Source organism: Rhinoderma darwinii, chromosome 3, assembly GCF_050947455.1.
Source record: "Rhinoderma darwinii isolate aRhiDar2 chromosome 3, aRhiDar2.hap1, whole genome shotgun sequence".
Classification (NCBI taxonomy): Eukaryota; Metazoa; Chordata; class Amphibia; order Anura; family Rhinodermatidae; genus Rhinoderma; species Rhinoderma darwinii.
This window is the reverse complement of record NC_134689.1, coordinates 331,565,447-331,584,427: the sequence shown is the minus strand read 5'-3', so window position 1 is coordinate 331,584,427 and position 18,981 is coordinate 331,565,447. Positions and strand designations below refer to the sequence as shown.

The 18,981-nt window shown below is 45.7% G+C and overlaps 1 pseudogene; it reads right to left on the bottom strand.

Moving 5' to 3' along the window:
- Positions 1–16,062: 16,062 nt before the first annotated feature.
- On the bottom strand, positions 16,063–18,058 carry LOC142748516 (heat shock cognate 71 kDa protein pseudogene; annotated as a pseudogene).
- Positions 18,059–18,981: the final 923 nt, after the last annotated feature.

The following is an 18,981-nucleotide window of genomic DNA, read 5'->3' as shown; positions in this document are numbered from 1 at the left end:
AATTGATCCAATTGTATTGACTTCCCCACTCACAGCAGGACTAGTTATGTACAAGTTAAGTTCCTGCCTCTGAATGTAGAAAAAACGGTTCAAATTTACTGACAGTAAACAGATATCTCAAAGATTGTGAAAAATTGAGACTCAAAGTATATAAAAAAGTTGTATAACCGTTACCGGAATTTTACAGTCATTGAGTATTACTTACATAAAATTAGAAAACCCCTTTAAGTTTAAGGAGATTAGATAGATAGATAGATAGATAGATAGATAGATAGATAGATAGATAGATAGATAGATAGATAGATAGATAGATAGATAGATAGATAGATAGATAGATAGATAGATAGATAGATAGATAGATAGATAGACAGAATACACACACATATACACTTACCTTTTGTAGGTAGCTGGACTTTTCACATGCAGTCTGGTCAAGAACTTGGAGCCTCTTAATAGGTCAGCAGTGATGGTTGCCTGGAGTTCAGTAGTCAGGAGGAGGAGGGGAACAGAGCCTGCAGATACAGTGCTGCCCCTAGAGGAGGTCAGGAAGAGTGCACACCGGGCTCTGTTATTAGCTTCTAGCTGCTATCACTGCTTATCTCCGATATGACAGGAGGGGAGTATGATGTAAACTTCCCTCATCTGCTTTCTGCTTGTACTGTCTCTGAAGACTTCCTCCCCCTGACAGCTTATGATAGAACAGCTGGAGCAGAGAAGGGGACATGCAGGGTGGAGAAACAAGTTCTGCGTGATGGACACTGGTCTAAGGCTGGGTTCACACGAGCATGTTACGTCCGTAAAGGACGGAACGTATTTCGGCCGCAAGTTCCGAACCGAACACACTGCAGGGAGCCGGGCTCCTAGCATCATAGTTATGTAGGACGCTAGGAGTTCCCTGTCTCTCCGTGGAACTATTGTCTCGTACTGAAAACATGATTACAGTACGGGACAGTTGTCCCGCGGCGAGGCAGCCTCATATTTACAGCGTCTGTGTGGTGGCCTCTCGTTTGCTGCCCCCACACAATACTGAAAGCTGCCGCCTGAAGCAAGCAGCTCAACCTGACACATGGCATGTGCGGCCCTGTGTGCTCGCCCAGCCCGGCGCACCCCCTACCTTCTCTCTTAGTTGCGCCCGGGGCACATAGTTGCAGAGAAAATGAGCAGCAGCCCTCAGCTTCCCACAGCGATAAAGACGTTTATAGGCTCCTTTATTTGCTTAAAATGACCCCCCTGCCCAATACCTTTGTGATAATAGCCACAATCAATATGCGAGAAGCCGATATAATAAAAGATAAAAAAAAATTTTTTTAATAGTGATACATATATGAAAAAACAATACCACAAAGCCCTGAATGCTCCGCTAGATACTAAACTCCACCGCATGCTGAGAAATAAAGACACAGGGGACTTGTTAGATGTAAAAAGATTTATTTTATTATATGTATTTTTTATATGTATATTATTAATGTGAAGGACATCCCTATATCTAAAGCTGTTGATCCAGAAGAAGGCAAAAACCCTGGACACGTTGGGTCAATTAGTATCAAAGCGGGAAAATTCCCCAGAAAATGGCGATCAGTTAAAAACCCTGGATCAAAGCGGCTAATACTATTACTAGATGTGTTACGGGATCGTATGATCTATATTTATTACCCTGACTGCTAGTTACTAAGGGCTGTGAGTGGTTGTTGATGTCCTAACCTGTGTAACTGTGCTGTGTTTTGTAATAGTGAGTTATTAGTGTTTATATTATAGTGAGGTATTAGAGGTTATAATGTAGGGAGGTATTGCTCTGGCCACTTTCAAAAAATTGGGTGTGACTTAGTAAGAACAGGCAGGGTCATCCCTGGCCAACAAATTTACTTTAATTTATGCCACAAATTGTCGTAAATTATAGTAAAACCCGTAGCTGGCATAGATTTCAGATTTTAGCGCACAAACACACCTTTAGGCAGACGCCTTTTTAAATCAATTTGCCACATCTTGCTCCCAGGCTCTTCTGTCAGAAGAGTGGCATATGAAAGACCAGTATTAGTAAATCTGGACCTTAGGTTTTATATTATAGTGAAGTAATATAATATAAATACTAATATCTCACCATTATATCATAGTACTGTAAAGGATCTGCCAGACACAGCTTCTGTGTCGACACCCGTGGTAAATCAGTCTGCATCTGCTCCTAGGTCTGATAGAGTCACTCGATCTGCTACCACTCAGGCTGGTAGGCTGAGGAGTGGGAGAACCTATCACAGCCTGGCCAGACGGTTCTAGCTCCCGCCCTCGGTCTATGTATACCTTCATTTGCTTCATGTCTTTGCCTGTGATTCTCTCTTGTTTCCTGGCTCTGCTGTTCCAGCTATTACTATTGACCTCTTCTTCATATTGACCCTGGCTTTACTGACTACGCTCCTGCTCTGCATTTGGTACCTCGTACACTCCTGGTTTGACTCGGCTCGTTCACTACTCTTGTTGCTCACGGTGTTGCTGTGGGCAACTGCCCCATTTCCCTTAGCCTCTGTGTACCCTTGTCTGTTTGTCTGTCGTGCACATATTGTGCGTAGGGACCGTCGCCCAGTTATACGCCGTCGCCTAGGACGGGTCGTGCAAGTAGGCAGGCAGGGACTGAGTGGCGGGTAGATTAGGGCTCACCTGTCTGTCTCCCTAATCCGTCATTACATAATCACAGGCCCATATACCTTTTCTACCCTGGTTCCTACTACTATGGACCCCCTTGAGACCAGCAAATGCAGGGTCTCTACCTACAGGTCCAAGCCCTGGCTCAGAGGTGCGACCAGCGTGATGCTAACCAGCTAGTGCCCTCTACCTCACCTCTTGAACCCCATCTCAAGTTGCCTGATCGGTTCTCAGGGGACAGGAAGATTTTTTTCTCCTTTCGGGAGAGTTGTAGGCTATATTTCCATCTAAGGCCCCACTCCTCAGGTTCTGAGAGCCAGCGAGTGGGTATAATTGTCTCCTGGCTCCAGGACGGCCCCCAAGAATGGGCCTTCTCCTTGGCTCCTGACACCCCTGAACTTTCCTCTGTTGACCTTTTTTTTCCGCTCTCGGGCTCATCTATGACGAGACTGACAAGACTGCCTTTGCCGAGAGTCAGCTGGTGACCTTACGTCAGGGTAAGAGACCCGTTGAAGAATACTGTCCTGACTTTAGGAAGTGGTGTGTAGCTACTCGCTGGAATGACCCTGCCTTGAGGTGCCAGTTTAGATTGGGTCTGTCGAACGCCCTGGAAGACCTGTTAGTTAGCTATCCCTCTTCTGACTCTCTAGATCAGGTTATGGCTTTAGCGGTACATCTTGACCGACGTCTCAGGGAACAACGACTTGAATGTTTTTGTGCCTTCTCCTCTGGCTCCCCCATGATGGCTCCTGAGGTTCCGTTGCTTCGTTCTTCCACGAAAAACTCGGATGAACCAATGCAACTCGGGGCCTCTGTGTCTCCCCAACAACATAGAGAGCTCCGCAGGAAGAATGGTCTCTGCTTCTACTGTGGGGATGACAAGCATCAAGTGAACAACTGTCCTAGGCGTAAGAATAAGCAGCCGGAAAAATCCGCACCTAAGTGGCGATCGGGGAGGTCGCTTGGGCGCACAGGTATTTCGTGTAAATATGAAACCTAATAAGATCTTGCTTTCCTTTCAGGTCTCTTTGTAGGGTAGGTCTGCCACCGGCAGTGCCTTCGTGGATTCAGGGTCTTCTGCTAATATTATGTCTGTGGAATTTGCTATGTCTCTAGCTATGCCATTGATTGATTTGCCTAAACCTGTCCCGGTAGTGGGTATCGACTCCACTCCACTTGCTAATGGTTATTTTACGCAGCATACCCCTATTTTTGAACTCATTGTTGGCTCCATTCATTTGGAGCAGTGTTCTGTACTGGTGATGCAGGGATTATCGTCCGATTTGGTTTTAGGCCTTCCCTGGTTGCAGATGCATAATCCCACGTTTAACTGGAGTACTGGGGATCTTACTAAATGGGGTAATGAATGCATGGCGTCCTGTTTAATCTGTTAATTTTATTTATCTCCCTGAGGAGGTGAACACTCTACCTGAGTTTATTCAGGACTTCGCTGATGTTTTTTCTAAAAAGGCCTCCGAACTGTTACCTCCTCATAGAGAATACGATTGCGCAATCGATTTGGTACCAGGAGCTAAGCTCCCTAAGGGTAGGATATTTAATTTCTCTTGTCCCGAATGTGAGGCCGTGAGAGAATATATCCAGGAAAGCCTGGCCAAAGGTTACATTTGCCCCTCTACTTCTCCGGTATGTGCTGGCTTCTTCGTAGGGAAGAAGGATGGTGGTCTTTAACCGTGCATCAATTACCGAAACTTGAATAAGGTCACTGTAAGGAACCAGTATCCCTTTCCTTTGATTCCTGATCTCTTCAATCAGGTTCAGGGGGCCCAATGGTTCTCTAAGTTTGATCTTCGGGGGGCTTATAACCTTATCCGAGTCAGAGAAGGGGATGAGTGGAAGACTGCGTTTAGCACGCCCAAAGGTCATTTCGAATACCTCGTCATGCCCTTTGGGTTGTGTAATGCTCCCGCGGTCTTCCAGAATTTCATAAATGAGATTTTAAGAGACTACCTGGGGGTATTTCTTGTAGTGCACCTTGATTACATACTTGTGTTTTCCAAGGACTGGTCCTCACACATTGAGCATGTCAGGAAGGTGCTCCAAGCCCTTCGGGAAAACGAACTCTTTGCTAAATCCAAAAATGTGTGTTTGGGGTGCAGGAGATACCATTTTTGGGTCAAATCCTCACTCCTAATGAATTCCGCATGGACCCTGCCAAGGTTCAGGCTGTGGCTGAATGGGTCCAACCTGCCTCCCTGAAGGCATTACAGTGCTTCCTGGGGTTTGCTAATTATTACAGGAGATTTATTGCTAACTTCTCGGTCATCGCTAAGCCTCTTACGGATCTTACTCGCAAAGGTGCTGATCTCCTCCACTGGCCTCCGGAGGCGGTCCAGGCTTTTGAGATCCTTAAAGGGAATGTGTTGCCAGAAAAACATGTTTTTTTTTTAAAAATTAAACATTTAGTGTGTGGGTGATTAAACATGGTTCAAATTTTTTTTATTTTTTTCACGAGTCAGGAAATAGTCAGGAAATATTATAAATTAATTCTAATTTATAATACTACCCATTTTTGGTCACTAGATGGAGCTAGTTCCCAAAATTGCAGCATTGCAACATTGGGTTAAAAGCCCTCGCTCTAGTGAGCTCTCAGCATCCCCCCCTCCTTTATCCTGGCTAGTGCCGGGATAAACGAGGGGTTTGAAAGGTTTAACCTCCTACACTGTGTGTCGCCATTTTTTGAGGTAACCCACAGTGTAGTAGGTTTACATACAGTAGTAAACACACACAAACACTAACATACATTGAAATCTCTTACCTGCTCCTGCCGCCGCGGCTCCCTCCGGCCCGTCCGCTCCGTCTGCTGCCGCTGTTCCATGTGCACAAGTCCGGAAGCCGCGACCGGAAGTAGTAATATTACTGTCCGGCCGCGACTTCCGGTCCACAGGAAAATGGCGCCGGACGGCGCCAATTTCGAATAGGACTGTGTGGGAGCGGCGCATGCGCAGTTCCCACACAGACGCCGTACACGGCAGTCAATGGGACGGGAGCCGTTCGCAGTCCCTATGGGACTGTGGCTGCCGTACTCCATGTCTGTGTGTGTCGTTAATCGACACACACAGAAATGGAACAAAAAATGGCAGCCCCCATAGGGAAGAAAAAAGTGTAAAAATAAGAAACAGTAAAACACAAACACACAAATGAAAATAAACGTTTTTATTAAAGCACTAACATCTTTAACATATAAAAAAATTATTTGTGATGACACTGTTCCTTTAAGAAGTGCTTTATCTCTGCCCCAGTGCTGATTCAGCCTAACCAAGTGGAGCCATTCATCGTGGAGGTTGACGCCTCCGAGGTGGGAGTGGGTGCTGTCTTGTCCCAGGGTACCAGGTCCCTCACCCATCTCCGTCCATGTGCCTAGTTCTCCAGGAAGTTCTCGCCCACTGAGAGTAACTATGACGTGGGCAACCGCGAACTCTTAGCCATTAAATGGGCATTTGAAGAGTGGCGCCACTTCTTGGAGGGGGCTAGGCACCAGGTAACGGTCCTTACTGACCACAAGAATCTGGTCTTCCTAGAATCTGCCCGGAGGCTAAACCCGAGACAAGCTCGATGGGCGTTGTTTTTTACTAGATTCAACTTTGTGGTCACCTATAGGGCTGGGTCTAAAAATATTAAAGCTGATGCACTGTTGCGTAGCTTCATGGCCAGCCCTCCTTCGGAGGAAGATCCTGCTTGTGTTTTGCCCCCAGGTATAATAATATCCTCTGTTGATTCTGACTTAGTCTCCGAAATTGTGGCTGATCAAGGTTCAGCTCCCGGGAACCTTCCTGAGAACAAGCTGTTTGTTCCCCTGCAATTCCGGCTAAGGGTACTCAGGGAAAATCATGACTCTGCACTATCTGGCCATCCAGGCATCCTGGGTACCAAGCACCTCATTGCTAGAAACTATTGGTGGCCTGGTTTGCTTAAAAACGTTAAGGCCTACATCGCCGCTTGTAAAATTTGTGCTAGGTCCAAGACTCCCAGGTCCCGACCAGCGGGCTTACTATGTTCTTTGCCCATTCCCCAAAGACTTTGGACCCATATCTCCATGGATTTTATCAACGATCTGCCTCCATCTCAAGGCAAGTCGGTGGTGTGGGTTGTAGTAGACCTCTTTAGTAAGATGTGCCACTTTGTGCCCCTCAAGAAACTACCCAATGCCAAGACGTTAGCTACCTTGATTGTCAAACACATCCTGCGTCTCCATGGGGTTCCTGTCAATATTGTTTCTGACAGAGGGATATAATTTGTTTCATTGTTTTGGAGAGCTTTCTGTAAAAAGTTGGAGATTGATCTGTCCTTCTCTTCGGCCTTCCATCCTGAAACTAATGGCCAAACTGAGAGGACTAATCAGTCTCTAGAACAATGTTTAAGGTGTTTTATCTCTGACTGTCAATATGATTGGGTCTCCTTCATTCCCCTCGCCGAATTATCCCTTAATAACCGGGTCAGTAACTCGTCAGGGGTCTCCCCCTTTTTCTGTAATTTTGGGTTTAATCCACGGTTCTCCTCCGTTTCACCTGGTGGTTCCAACAATCCCGAGGTAGATGTTGTTCATCGGGAACTGTGCACAGTCTGGGCCCAGAGGTGTCCCAGAGCATACAAAAGACTCAGGCAGATAGAAGACGTTCTGCTAACCCCTTGTTTGTGGTCGGCGATCTGGTGTGGCTGTCTTGAAAAACATTTGCGTCTTAAAGTTCCGTCCCAAAAATTTGCTCCCCGATTTATAGGGCCGTACAAGGTCATTGAGGTCCTTAACCCTGTCGCCTTCCGGCTGGAGTTACCCCCGTCTTTTCAAATACACGACGTGTCTCATGCCTCCCTCCTGAAACGCTGCTCCCCGTCCTTGGTTACCTCGAGGAAACCTCCGATCCCTGTTCTCACCCCTGAAGGGGTAGAATTCGATGTGGCCAAGATTGTGGACAGCAGGATGGTCCAAGGCTCCCTCCAGTACCTGGTCCATTGGAGAGGATACGGGCCTGAGGAGAGGACTTGGGTACCCGCCCGGGATGTTCACGCTGGGGCATTGCTCAAGAGGTTCCACCTTCGGTTCTCCAATAAGCCAGGTCCACCTAGGAAGGGTCCAGTGAACCCCCATAAAAGGGGGGGGGGTACTGTAAAGGATCTGCCAGACACAGCTTCTGTGTCGACGCCCGTGGTTAATCAGTCTGCATCTGCTCCTAGGTCTGATAGAGTGACTCGATCTGCTACCACTCAGGCTGGTCACAGACCCCAGTCAGTACGCCGCCGCATGAACTCCTGGCTCCTCCTAACGCTGATTGCTGCTGCAAGTGTCCGACATACAGGGAGCCTATCAGCAGCGATTAGCTGCTATGCGGCACCCCTCCTTCCCTACCACCTAGTTGTGCACGGGGCACATACCCTGAATCCCCATAGCAAGCCCCTAGGATAGCCCATAGTGAGGTGATCATAGTTACAGTTAGGTTCAGAATTATTTGGACAGTGACATAAGTTTTGTCATTTTAGCTGTTTACCAAAACATATTGAATATACAGTTATATAATCAATATGGGCTTAAAGTGCAGACTCTTAGCTTTAATTTGAGTGTATTCACATCCTAATTTGAGGAGGGGTTTAGGAATTACAGCTATTTAATATGTAGATGCCTCTTTTTCAAGGGACCAATAGTAATTGGACAATTACCTCAAAAGCTATTTAATGGCCTGCATGGGCTATTCCCTCATTAATCCATCATCAATTAAGCAGGTAAAAGCTCTGGAGTTGATTCCAGGTGTGAGATGTGCATTTGGAAGCTGTTGCTGAGAACCCACAACACGAGGTCAAAGGAGCTCTCAATGCAAGTGAAACAGACCATCGTTAGGCGGCGAAAAATGAAGAAATCCATCAGAGAGATAGCACAAATGTTGGTAGTAGCTAAATCCACAGTTTGGTACATTCTTGAAAAAAAAAGAGTGCACTGGAAATCTCATGAAATCCAAAAAGCCTGGACGTCCACGGAAGACAAAAGTGGTGGATGATCGCAGAATCCTTTCCATGGTGAAGAAAAAACCCTTCACAACATCTACCCAAGTGAAGAACACTCTCCTGGAAGTAGGTGTAGCTATCTAAGTCTACCACGAAGAAAAGACATTATGAGAGCAAATACAGAGGGTTCACCACAAGGTGTAAACCATTAATCAGCCTCAAAAATAGAAAGGCCAGATTAGACTTTGCCAAACGACATCTAAAAAAGCCAGCCCAGTTCTGGAATAGAATTCTTTGGATAGATGAAACTAAGATCAACCTGTACCAGAATGATGGGAGGAAGTATGGGGAAGGCTTGGAACGGCTCATGATCCAAAGCACGCCACATCCTCTGTAAAACATGGTGGAGGCAGTGTGATGGCATGGGCATGCATGATTGCCAAAGGCACTGGGTCACTAGTGTTTATTGATGATGTGACTGAAGACAGAAGCAGCCGGATGAATTCTGAAGTGTTCAGGGATATACTTTCTGCTCAGATTCAACCAAATGCAGGAAGGTTGATTGGACGCCGCTTCACAGTACAGATGGACAATGACACAAAACATAATGCGAAAGTAACTCAGGAGTCTTTTAAGGCAAAGAAGTGTATTATTCTGCAATGGCCAAGTCAATCACCAGATCTCAACCCGATCGAGCATGTGTTTCACTTGCTTAAGACAAAACTTAAAGAGGCTCTGTCGAGAGGCGTGCCTTGTTGAGCATGTAGAGAGTCGCAAGTTTCTGAGCTCCTGCAAGAACTCCTGAAAAGTATCCGACTACTTTGCCTGAGGTGACATATACTTACCTGAACTGCTGTATTACCTGAGATCCTCGCTTGCTGCGGTGGTTGCGGGTTGGAGGTGTACAGATATGACCAGAAGCAAGGCAAGATTCTCTCAGAGGCCCGTTGAGCGGGACTCACAAGATGGCGCCGCGGAGGAATTGCTGAGCAACATGTGGAGCCGGTGGTCACGATTGGGGACAGGTTGGAGCGCTTTGCCCGTACTGCCGATGAGTCTAGGGTGAGGAGCAATGTGGAACTGCATATTTCCGATTCCAACACCTCAGATGGGGAATCAGCGAGTGCCATGGCCTCCCGAGCTTCTGATGAGCCAGCTGGCGTGTCGAGGGCGGAGCCGCTTCCTGCGCAGCAATTAATGGCGGGAGCTGAGCCCACACTATGAGATGTCTTTTTGGCTATCAATTGCTGCAAGTCTACGCTGTCTACTTTGAATGTGAAGGTGGGTGCCATGAAGGAAGATATTGCCATTATCAGGCATGATATGCAAAAGGTTAACGAGCGACTTGGTGAAGTGGAGGGACGGGTCACAGACCTGCAAGATTATATCTTTACTACCATGAAAGACTCTAAAAAGTCGACTCATGATATTGTGGCTTTGTTTAACAAAACGGACGACCTAGAAAATAAGTTACGTTGTAATAATGTCAGACTGATTGGAATACCGGAAAAATCAGAAGGCTTGAATTGCACAGAATATATGGAGAAATGGTTGCGCACTTCTTTTGGGGAAGACACCTTCACCCCATTATTTGCAATTGAACGGGCTCATTGTGTGCCGACTCGCCCTTTGCCACCTGTGCACCCTCCGAGGCCTATATTTGCTAAATTACTGCACTATAAAGAGATCGGGATATCATTCTACGAAAAGCGCGGGAATGTCCGGATTTGGCTATAAATGGCGGGAAAGTCTCCATCTTCCCGGATTACTCAGCGGAAGTTCTGCGTAAAAGAGCGCGTTTTCAAGATGTCAAGAAACTACTGAGAAATTTGCAGGTGGCATATTCTATGCTGTACCCAGCGAAGTTGCGTGTTGCAGCTCTAGGAGGAACTCATTTTTTTGAAAATCCGCACATGGCCATACAGTGGCTTGATGGACATGAGAGGCAACTGTGAGTCAAGACGCCCTGAAATATGGCTCATATGTTTTATCTTGCAGGTCATGTATTCTGGGACTTGCACTCTGATTAATGTTACGTAAAGTAATGAGTATATGACCAAACTTATTGCTATTTATTGGTTACTCAGGCAGCACTTATGGGCTTTATGACTAGCAAGTATATTGTTATGTTGAAATGCAGGATATATGTTTTGACAGAATGGTGGTATGCTCTACACAATCTTTCTGTGGTTCTGTACATTGCACTAGTAGGAATTTCAACGCCCACTCTCTCGTAGAGAGAGGTTTACTATGTTTATATGTGGTTTTTTTTGGGGGGGGTTCTAGGGTTAAAGTTGGCACACACTTGGATTATATGTGAGTGTAAAAGAGACGTACATCCTTGCTTAAAGATGAGATATGACAGGCTAAATATTGTGTCCTATTTTGAATATGGCTAATTCAGTTAGCTTTATTAGTTGGAATATTCGGGGTATGGCTGATGCCACGAAACGTCAGCCCATTTTTCAGTATATTAGCAAGCACCAGCCGGTGATTGTGTGTCTACAAGAGACACATTTGATAGATGACAGATTACAGCAGCTACAGAGGAGATGGGTGCGCTTTAGCTGTCACTCCACGTTCTCAGTATATTCTAGGGGAGTTAGTGTATTAGTTCACAAACAAATTCCATTTAATTGCTTAGACATGGAGGTGGATGCAGAAGGTCGATATATATGGGTGTTATGTACCATATACTCAAAAATGTTCATAATAATATCTATATACATACCTCCTCCTTTTTCTAATAGAGTATTGCTGAAGGCCATGTCCTTTTGTGGCGGATAAACCTGGGATACCTTTGCTTCTCCTGGGGGATTTTAATAATATTCTTGACTCCAACTGGGATAAATGTAGAGATGAGGACAGGAGTGACGGGGAGGCCCAGACCCCGTTTGGTACAATGATACAAGAACTGGGATTAATGGATATATGGAGATTAAAACACCCTCGCGTAAGGAAGTTCTAATGCTGTTCATCCACTTACTCTTATCTATCCAGAATAGATTTGGCCTTGGGGAATGAGTGTATGTTGCCCTTAGTTAGTCAGGTGGAGTATCTCTCTAGAACGTTATCTGACCACTCTCCCCTTAGGGTCACGGTTGATGTTAATAATCGGGGTTCCCATGGCCCGCGAATGTGTAAGCTGAATCCCTTCTGGCTGTCTTTGATTGATGGGCAAGGATTCATTGCCCGGAGAATAGAGGATTACTTTAAAATTAATTGTGGCTCTTCTATTCCTTATGTTTGGGATGCAATGAAGGCGTATTTGAGAGTCTTGTTTATGCAAGCAATTAGCAGGCACAAAACGGCAACTAGGGCGGAGGATAAGAGATTACATGAAGAAATGCGTAGGTCAGAGGCGGCATTTATTTCAAACCCAACTGTGGTACATCAATCAAGTTTATGAAATGCGCAAGACGCATTAAACTTACATCTTTTAGCAGTAGCGGGTAGAAAACGTCAGTTTTATGCGCAGAATTATTTTGAAGAAGGAGAGAAGGCTGGGCATATGCTGGCAAAGGCACACAAGGGGTGTCGCATATAGCTGCTTTAAAAACGATGAGGGGCACTATGGTTACGGAGACCTCAGAGGTCTTGGAGGTTTTGGGGGAATTTTATTCTGATCTATATGCCTCTAAGGTGCATCCATCCACAAATGATATTTGCTCATTCTTAGCCAAAGCACAACTCTCTAAACTGTCAGGGGAGGCCAGGAGGAATTGGAAGAAGCGGTCAAACAGATGGCTAATGATAAGGCGCCTGGGGCGGATGGTTTGCCAGTTGAAATTTATAAAAAATACTCTGAGGTGCTTTTACCCAAATTATTAGAAGTGTTTCACCATTCACTAGCACATGGCTCTTTGCCGGCTTCTATGCAAGAGGCCATTATTGTGGTCCTCAATTAGATGATTCTTACCGACCGATTTCGTTACTGTCAACTAATGTCAAGATTCTGGCGAAGGCCTTAGCTCTGCCTTAGCAGGCTTTATGCCTGCTAGGTCCACAGTTATGAATTTGAGACGCTTATTTTTAAATCTTCAGCTGAAGGCGGATAATGTATTCTTTCATTGGACGCTGCTAAAGCGTTTGATAGCGTGGAGTGGCAATATCTTTGGTGCACCTTGGAGGCTATGGGTTTGGGATCGTCCTTTATATCATGGATCACGGTCTTGTATTCTTGTCCTACAGCTCGAATAAGGGCAAATGGTGGATTATCTGTTCGGTTTGCTCTTGAAAGAGGAACTACACAGGGATGCCCATTATCGCCCCTCCTGTTTGCTGTGGAAGTGGAGCCCCTAGCAGCGCACATATGTTTGTCCGATGATATTAAGGGATTTTCATATGGCTCTGTGCAGGAAAAAGTGGCGCTTTATGCAGACGACATGCTTCTCTATTTGGGGGATGTAGGCAGATCACTGGCAGAAACAATATCCCTAATTGAGAATTTTGGTGCATTGTCTGGTTTTAAAATAAATAGGGTTCATGATGTGTCTGTGGGGTGTGTTGAACACTTTAAATATTTGGGGATAGTGGTTTCGGCTTCTCCTTCTGATTATATTGCCCTTAATCTGCAACCCCTCTTGGTCAAATTCAAAATGAAAATATCGGCTTGGTGTAAGTTATATTTGTCGGTTGTAGGTAGGGTTAATCTTATCAAGATGATCCTATTGCCACAATTATTGTACATTTTGCATAACTCCCCTGTATGAATTCCTTTACGCGACTTTTATTATGTTAATGCACTTTTTAGTGATCTAATATGGCGTAAGGGTCACCCCAGACTTAAATTGGAAATTCTACAATGTGCAAAGCATGACGGCGGCCTGGCCCTACCCAATCCTTGGTTATACTTCTTTGCTTTCCAATGCCAGCATTTTAAGGGGTGGGGGGAAATTATACAGAGTGGATCTAATAGTGCGATTTTGCAGTTACAGTTTGGTTCATCCGCTTTATTGACAGTTTTGGAAGCAGGTCATTCTCTGCTGTCGGGTAGGAATATGCCCACATATGCGCTAATGCGTAAAGTTTGGGATAAGGTCCGGTCCATTCGAGATATCGGGGTATGCACAGCTTTTACGCCTATATGGGGCAATAGGGCACTTCAGGAGTTCTTCTCTCTTGAAGGATTTGAGGGTTGGCAATCGAGGGGCATATCCCGTGTATCACAGTTGCTCCAGGATGATATATTTAAAACTTATCAACAGCTTCAGGAGGAATTTGGGTTGCCTCGAAATTCCTTTTACCAATATCTACAGATAAGACATGCATATGATGCCCAAAAGAAGGTTGTAGATTTGAATGTACATACAGATGGGGTGCTGGCTGTCTTACATACTGGGAGTGGTACTTCGGGGGTTATCTCGAACATTTATCAGCTGTTGCTTAGTAAATTTTTGGATAAGTACCCCTTGATTGCTTTTCGAAAATGGGAGCGGGATATGGGTCCCATCTCTGAAGAACAATGGTCAGATATCATGGAAGCAGTTCCGAATATTTCTCTTAGTGAGGCTGGGTACATCTCTCAATTATACATTATCCATAGAGTATATAAGACTCCTACATTTATTTTCAACATTGGTGTACGGGGTGACTTTACTTGTCCCAGATGCTCGGAAGATGGGGCGGATCATCTGCATATGTTGTGGTCATGTCCACATTTAAGTTCATATTGGTCAGACGTGCTGAAGCTGAATCAGGATGCTTATGGGCTTACGCTTCAGGGGACTCCTATGGAGTGCATTTTGGGGTGTGTTACACATATTCAGACTTCTGTCCAGGAGCGGCTTGCTATTGCAAGACTGCTATACATAGCTAGAAAATGTATTGCATTACACTGGATACAAGGCGCCCCGCCGACTAGGAGTGAATTCATTGCTAAAGTGAATAAAATGATTGTGTAGGAAAAAGCTGTGTTCGTAAAGTGTAAAGCGCTTACATTTTTTTATTCCATATGGGGATCATGGTTATGTGTATCGGAATCAGTATCATAAACTGTGCCCATGGACTTTTTCTGGGTGAAGCCTTCTGTATTGTATGTCAATTAAATTTCTATACTGGAAGGGATGAGAGGTGGGGGATTAAGAGAGTCCTATGTCTGTTTTACATCTGTATTGTACTTGCTATCAGGTGAATTGTTTATTCGATGTTTGGAATATGTCTCACCACATATGTCTTTTATTTCTGTAATATCAGATGGTGCCTGGGGGAGGGTTAGGGAAAGGGTTTGTATGTTATGTTTTGTATTGTTTAATCTTGAAACTTCAATAAAAAATAACTGATTTAAAAAAAAAAAATAGGCTCTGTCATCAGTTTCTAACTGCCCTATCTTCTACCTAATCTAATAGGCGCTTTAATGTAGATAAGTAATGTGTTTTTATTTAAAAAAAACACGCTTATTTTTGACAAAGTTATGAGCATTTTAAGTGTTATGCTAATTTGTTTTTAATGCCCAAGTGGGCGTTTTTTTACTCTTGACCAAGTGGGCGTTGTAAAGAGAAGTGTATGACGCTGACCAATCAGCGCCATACACTTCTCTTCATTCATGTTCAGCTGTACTCACAGCACAGCGTGATCTCGCAAGATAACGCTGTGCTCTCACTTACTCCCACATTAACTTTACCGGAGTGTCGAGAGAATGAAAAGGCATCACCTCCTGACTGAACCCATCTGAGCCATACAGTGTGCCCAAAAAGCTGTTTACTTCCACATATATGGCACCGCCATATCCAGGAGAACCCTTTTAACAATATTTGGAGTGTGTCTCTCCAGTGACATAAGCTGGGCATGACATATTTGCCACTGAATTGGCATATCTGGGGAAAATTGTACATTTTTACTTTGCACCATACGCAGCACATTCATTTATGGAAAAGATCTAGATCAGATCTAGGAGCAGATGCAGACTGATTAACCACGGGCGTCGACACAGAAGCTGTGTCTGGCAGATCCTTTACAGTACCCCCCTTTTATGAGGGGCCACTGGACCCTTCCTAGGTGTACCTGGCTTATTGGGGAACCGAAGATGGAAGCTCCTGAGCAATACCCCAGAGTAAACATCCCGGGCGGGTACCCAAGTCCTCTCTTCAGGCCCGTATCCTCTCCAATGGCCCAGGTACTGGAGGAAACCTTGGACCATCCTGCTGTCCACAATCTTGGCCACCTCGAATTCTACCCCTTCAGGGGTGAGAACAGGGACCGGAGGTTTCCTCGAGGTAGCCAAGGAGGGGGAGCAGCGTTTCAGGAGGGAGGCATGAAACACGTAGTGTATTTTTATATTTTTTTTTATTAATTTTTTTCTCCAGTTAAATAGATTTATTTCTCTGGACAAGCTTGTTACAGTACAGTAAAGTGCAATGGCGTTCCATTTGTCTGATGGAGTGAATTCAAGTATTAATGCCCCAGAGTAAACTTTACCGCAGTTTAGGTGGGAATTAATTTGAAACGGCCATTAAAACAATTGTGTCCTCTGAGTTGTCAGGGGAATGAATTTCCAGTTCGTTTAGTCGACCTCTTCAATGGTGGGTCCAGATGAGGCACTCCTCCGGGCATTCCTCCTGGCATACCCCCAGCACTCTGGTACAGCTTCGTGATGATGGGGTTACAGACCTTCTCAAGTTCCTTCTGTTGGTGCTCAAATTCATCCTTCTCTGCAGTCTGGTTCTTGTCCAACCAAGCGATAATCTCATTGCATTTATCCAAGATTTTCTGCTTTTGTCCTCGTCGCTGATCTTTCCTTGGAGTTTCTCATCCTCAACCATTGCCTTCATGTTGAAAGTGTAAGACTCCAGCGAGTTCTTGGAGGAAACCTTGTTCCGCTGCTTCTCGTCTTCAGCCTTGTACCTCTGGGCTTCTTGAACCATGCGCTCGATGTCTTCCTTGCTGAGACGACCTTTGTCGTTGGTAATTGTGATCTTGTTTTCCTTGCCAGTGCTCTTGTCCACAGCAGACACGTTCAGGATACCATTGGTATCAATGTCAAATGTCACCTCAATCTGAGGAACGCCACGAGGGGCTGGGTGAATGCCGGTCAGCTCGAACTTGCCGAGCAGATTGTTGTCCTTAGTCATGGCTCGTTCACCTTCATATACCTGAATCAAGACACCGGGCTGGTTGTCGAAGTAGGTGGTGAAGGTCTGTGTCTGCTTTGTGGGAATGGTTGTGTTACGCTTGATCAGGACAGTCATGACTCCACCAGCAGTCTCAATACCCAGAGACAGAGGGGTGACATCGAGCAGAAGGAGGTCCTGCACGTTCTCAGATTTGTCTCCAGACAAGATGGCAGCCTGCACAGCTGCCCCGTAGGCCACGGCCTCATCCGGGTTGATGCTCTTGTTCACTTCCTTTCCATTGAAGAAGTCCTGAAGCAGCTTCTGAATCTTGGGGATACGTGTGGACCAACCGACCAACACGATGTCGTGGATCTGTGACTTGTCGAGCTTAGCATCGCGGAGAGCCTTTTCTACCGGATCCAGGGTTCCCCTGAAGAGATCGGCGTTCAGTTCTTCAAAGAGAGCTCTGGTGATTGAGGTGTAGAAGTCAATGCCCTCATACAGAGAGTCGATTTCAATGCTAGCCTGGGTGCTGGATGACAGGGTACGCTTTGCACGCTCGCAGGCGGTGCGGAGACGGCGAACAGCTCGCTTGTTGTCAATGATATCTTTCTTGTGTTTCCTCTTGAATTCTGCTACGAAGTGATTCACCACTCTGTTATCAAAGTCTTCACCACCCAGATGAGTGTCTCCGGCTGTTGACTTCACTTCAAAGATGGCGTCTTCAATAGTGAGGATAGACACGTCAAAAGTGCCACCACCCAGATCAAAGATCAACACGTTCCTTTCTGCACCAAACTTTTTGTCCAATCCATAGGCAATGGCGGCCGCAGTCGGCTCATTAATGATATGCAGAACGTTGAGGCCAGAAATTGTGCCGGCGTCCTTGGTAGCCTGACGCTGGGAATCATTGAAGTAGGCCGGAACAGTGATCACAGCATTGGTCACGATCTTGCCGAGGTAAGCTTCTGCAATCTCCTTCATCTTTGTCAAGACCATGGAGGAGATTTCTTCTGGATAGAAAGACTTGGTCTCTCCTTTGTATTCCACTTCAACCTTGGGTCTTCCGCTGTCACTCACAACATTGAACGGCCAGTGCTTCATGTCAGATTGTACAACGCCGTCCTCAAACCTGCGCCCGATCAGTCGCTTGGCATCAAAAACTGTGTTTGTTGGGTTCATGGCAACTTGATTTTTGACAGTATCGCCAATCAACCTCTCGGTGTCGGTGAAGGCCACAGAACTGGGGGTGGTCCTGTTGCCCTGGTCATTGGCGATGATCTCAACCTTGCCATGCTGGAAGACCCCCACACATGAGTAGGTGGTGCCGAGATTGATACCGACTGCTGGTCCCTTAGACATGATTCCTGCACTGCGGTTGCTTTGGATCTACTGAGCTGCTCGCCGTCTCCGAGCAGCGTGCTGGTGAAATGAGACACGACGTGTATTTGAAAAGTCGGGGGTAACTCCAGCAGGAAGGAGACAGGGTTAAGGACCTCAATGACTATATACCGGGGAGAAAACGAATTTTTTTTGGACAGAACTTTAAGACGCAAATTTTTTGAAGACAGCCACACCACATCCCCGACCACAAACAAGGGGTTAGCAGAACGTCTTCTATCTGCCTGAGTCTTTTGTATGCTCTGGGACGCCTCTAGGTTCTTCTGAACCTGGGCCTAGACTGTGCACAGTTCCCGATGAACGACATCTACCTTGGGATTGTTGGAACCACCAGGTGAAACGGAGGAGAACCGTTGATTAAACCCAAAATTACAGAAGAAGGGGGAGACCCCTGACGAGTTACTGACCCGGTTATTAAGGGAAAATTTGGCGAGGGGAATGAAGGAGACCCAATCATATTGACAGTCGGAGATAAAACACCTTAAATATTGTTCTAGAGACTGATTAGTTCTCTCAGTTTGCCCATTAGTTTCAGGATGGAAGGCTGAGTAGAAGGACAGATCAATCTCCAACTTTTTACAGAAAGCTCTCCAAAACAATGAAACAAATTATACCCCTTTGTCAGAAACAATATTGACAGGAACCCCCATGGAGACACAGGATGTGTTTGACAAACAAGGTAGCTAACGTCTTGGCATTGGGTAGTTTCTTGAGGGGCACAAAGTGCCACATCTTACTGAAGTGGTCTACTACAACCCACACCACCGACTTGCCTTGAGATGGAGGCAGATCGGTGATAAAATCCATGGAGATATGGGTCCAAGGTCTCTGGGGAATGGGCAAAGAACATAGTAAGCCCGCTGGTCTGGACCTGGGAGTCTTGGACCTAGCACAAATTTCACAAGCGGCGACGTAGGCCTTAACGTCTTTAGGCAACCCAGGC